The sequence below is a fragment of the Lithobates pipiens genome, unplaced genomic scaffold (genome assembly GCF_037356315.1).
Source record: "Lithobates pipiens isolate NorthernLeopardFrog02 unplaced genomic scaffold, aLitPip1_a1.2 Scaffold_13, whole genome shotgun sequence".
NCBI lineage: Eukaryota > Metazoa > Chordata > Amphibia > Anura > Ranidae > Lithobates > Lithobates pipiens.
In genome coordinates this window covers 360,208,376-360,212,790 of record NW_027507718.1, presented here as the reverse complement: position 1 = coordinate 360,212,790, position 4,415 = coordinate 360,208,376, and positions in this window count along the sequence as shown.

Here is a 4,415-nt window from a genome sequence, read left to right as displayed (position 1 = left end):
TTTTATTTATTTACATATTTATGTATTTTTTTTTTATATAACATCTATATTTTAATGTTATATTTTAATATTTTTGTTTTGTCAAATATTCTGTATTTGTTGTTATTCATAAAACAAATAAATCTTTTGAACGAGGAATATGTTCGTTACAGGCAGGGGTGGACTGACCACTCATGGGGTCCCCGGACAATAGAAGATTATGGGGCCACACAGTATACACAGACATGTTTCTATTGGCTGAGAAGGTACTGGAGAGGTGGGGCAGCTATGATCTCAGGATTTTTAGACCAATAGGATATCGGTAAGAGACATTTCAGAGACAGATGTAAACAAAACAAAAAAAAAAAAAAAAGATTTTTACATACTGTCCCTGGTTTTACTGAGGCTGGCAACCCTGATGGGGCCCCCTAGTGGCTCGGGGCTTCTGTGTTTAAAAGTGAGTGGCGAGTGGGGAGCTGGAGTGGAGGGCAAGAGCCAGATGTGGCGGAATAGGTTCCAGCACCTCACAGTTGCAAAACTGAGTGCGAGGGCCACGTAACAATGTCTGGCAAGCCGGATCGGCCCACAGGCCTTGTGTTTGACATACAGCATGCACTGTAGATAATCTCCCGTTTTAAAATTTCTAAGACAAAATCTGATAATGTCTTTGCTAGCTTTACATTGTGTCCATTGAACCTTGCAGAATGGTGGCAGTGTTGCAGAAGCACCGAGACATATAATATTGGGGGTACACAATAAAACATCCCATAAATCATTTATGGGCAAGTGAAGGCTTCCGATTCTTCTTCTTATAAACTAGTCCAAGCTCTCTTTAAGAACTAAAGCATATTGCTGCATGCACGCTAGATAATCGACTTACACAATGGAGAAAGCAGGTGACTACAATGTAATGAATAATATAAATATATATTCAAAGAATGAGATAAAAAAAAAAAACAACTATGTTCAGTATCCCTTCCTCCAACACAGAATAAATATTGATAAAAACAAAAATAGCAAATATTTAAAAAATATCAATGAAATTGCTTAAGAGTCCACTTAAAGTATCAAATGGTGATCCACTCACTGAAAGTCCATTAAGAAAAGGCAGGTGAGAACTAGATGATCGTGGAAGAAAATACTAGCAGCGATCCCAAGTCTCCATCACCACACCACTTGTGCCACAGCCCTGTAGGTAATTCACTTACCAGATCCTGCTGATTAACTCGCTCATCAATCAAAAGGGATAATCGCTGCTCACTGGACACTTTTCATGTGTATTTTGCTCATTCCAAGCAATAGATAAAAAATTCCACATAGCGCAATCCAGTACAACACTTATTTATTAATTTACAAAAATTATCTCACAAAAAAACTCACAATGTTTGCATAATATAAGGGCATGTAACATCAATACTATGTCAGTCGTGCATTTCCCTCTAACCTCTCACCTGACGAAAGTGATGACAGAAACGCATCAGGGCGTTGCTACGCAGCTATCTACAGAGTCGGCTTATCCTCGTCTGTTCTTTCAAGGAACACTGCGGGAGAGGTTAGAGGGGAATGCACCACTGACATAGTATTGATATTACATGCCCTTATATTATGCAAACATTGTGAGTGTTTTTTTGTGAGATCATTTTTGTAAATTAATAAATAAGTGTTGTACTGGATTACGCTGTGTGGAATTTTTTTTATCTATTGCTTGCAATGAGCAAAATACAGATGAAGTGTCCAGTGAACAGCAATTATCCCTTTGATTGATAAGCGTGTTAATCATCAGGGTCTGGTAAGTGAATTACCTACAGGGCTATGGCAGAAGTGGTGTGGCAATGGAGACTTGCGATCGCTGCGAATATTTTCTTCCACGATCATCTAGTTTATTCTCACCTGCCTTTTCTTAGTGGACTTTCACTGAGTGGATCACCATTTGATACTTTGTTTAAGTGGACTCTTAAGCAATTTCATTGATATTTTTAAATATTTGCTATTTTTGCACTATTTTTTTGCTAATGTTTTAGAGATTTTTCTTTGACGTATATTTGATGCATCTAGTTTTAGTATAGCAGCAGCTGACCATTGTTTTATCAATATTTGTTTGTGTGCGTGTGTGAGGGAGGGATACTGAACATAGTTTTTTTTTTTTTATCTCTCATTCTTTGAAATTATATATATATATATATACACACACACACACACACACACACATACATATACACACACATACATATACATACACACACACAAAATATATAAAATGGTGATCCAAATACATACATACATCTCAAAACAAATTGAATATCATCAGAAAATTAATTTATTTCAATAATTCAATTAAAAAACGTGAAAAACTCATATTATATAGATTCACTACACACAGAGTGATATATTTTAAGCATTTATTTCTTTTAATTTTGATGATTATGGCTTACAGCTAGTAAAAACCCAAAATTCAGTAGCTCAGAAAATTAGAACATTACATAAGACCAATAAAAAAAAAAATTCCAATACAGAAATGTTGGCTTATCGATAAGTATGTACATACAGTATATAGTAGGCACTCAATACTTGGTTGGGCTCCTTTTGCATGAATGACTGTGGGGCGTAGCATGCAGGCAATCAGCCTGTGGCACTGCTGAGGTGTTATGGAAGCCCAGGTTGCTTTGATAGTAGCCTTCAGCTCATCTGCATTGTTGGGTATGGTGTCTTTTGACAATACCCCACAAATTCTCTATGAGGTTTGGGTCAGGCGAATTTGCTGGTCAATCAAGCACAGCGATACCATGATCATTAAAGCAGGTATTGGTGCTTTGGCAGTGTGGGCAGGTGCCAAGTCTTGCTGGAAAATGAAATCAGCATCTCCATAATGCTGGTCAGCAAAGGGAAGAATTAGGTGCTCTAATATTTCTTGGTAGAGGGTTGTCTTGACTTTGGACTTGATAAAACACAATGGACCAACCTCATGCATCTTGGCTTCTGTGCATCTTTACTCTTTTTCCAGTCTCTGGGACCTCGATTTCCAAACGATATAGCAAAATTTACTTTCATCTGAAAAGAGGACTTTGGACCGCTGAGCAACAGTCCGGGCCTTTTTCTCCCTAGCTCAGGTAAGACGCTTCTGAAATTTGTCTCTATGTCAGCAGTGGCTTGACACAAGGAATGTGACATTTGTAGCCCATGTCCTGGATACGTCTGTGTGTGGTGGCTCTTGAAGCAATGACACCAACCGTAGTCTATTCCTTGTGAATCTACCCCCATATTCTTGAATTGCCTTTGCTTCACAATCCTCCCAAGGCTGCAGATATTCCTGTTGCTTGTGCACTTTTTTTTCTACCACACTTTTTCCTTCCGCACAACTTTCCATTAATATACTTGGATACAGCATTCTGAATAGCCAGCTTCTTTAGCAATGACCTTTTGTGATTTACCTTCCTTGTGGAGGGTGTCAATGACTGGCTTCTGGACAACCGCAAGTCAACAGTCTTCCCCATGACTGTGTAACCTACTGAACCAGACAGAGACCATTTAAATGCTCATGAAACCTTTACAGGTGTTTTGAGGTAATTAGCTGATTAGAGTGCGACACCGTGAGTCTACAATTTAGAACTATTTTACAATATTCAAATTTTCTGAGATACTGAATTTTTGGTTTTCACTAGCTGTAAGCCATAATCATCAAAATTAAAAAGAAAGAAATGCTTGAAATATATCACTCATGTGTGTAAAGAATCTATTTAATTATAGGATTTTCACATTTTGAATTGAAGTACTGAAATAAATTACCTTTTAGATGATATTCAAATTTTATGAGATGCACCTGTATATAAACAGATTGCACTCACCTGTGTCAGTCCCTCTAAGGGGAATGCAATTTGTTGTTAGCGATTAACCCCTCAATGAGCGTATACGTATATGCGGCCTCATAAAAATGGGTCCTTATCAGTGCAGCTGCATATATGCATACCTCAAGAGAACCCTAGGTCCCCTGATAACATTCAGAAACCAGGATGCCTGGTTTCAGATCACCTGATCCCTGTGACAGCCTCTGGTTGGTTATATAGTGATCAGTCACTATTCGGCCTGCTCCTGTGTTTTTTTATCCTCTTGAATGGGGAAAAAAAAAAAAAATACATTGTATTATATAACACATCTGTATCTTTTTCACCTTTTTAGATGAGAAAATTGTAATCAAAACTGTGTGTGTAAAAAAAAAAAAAAAAAAAAATGAATAATCATAATAATAGAAAAGAAAAAAATTGCTAGATCAAGGTTTGGTCTAGGTCAGTTTCAGGGTGAAAAATCATCATCAGAGGCAAAGGTTGGTGGTCAAAGGTCATGATCAGTGTATTTTAGGTGGAACTTAAATTATTTTTTTTTTATATCGTCAGCTAGTGTCTGTGTTTTAGGTAAGATAAAAAAGCAAAATGGACAATGTT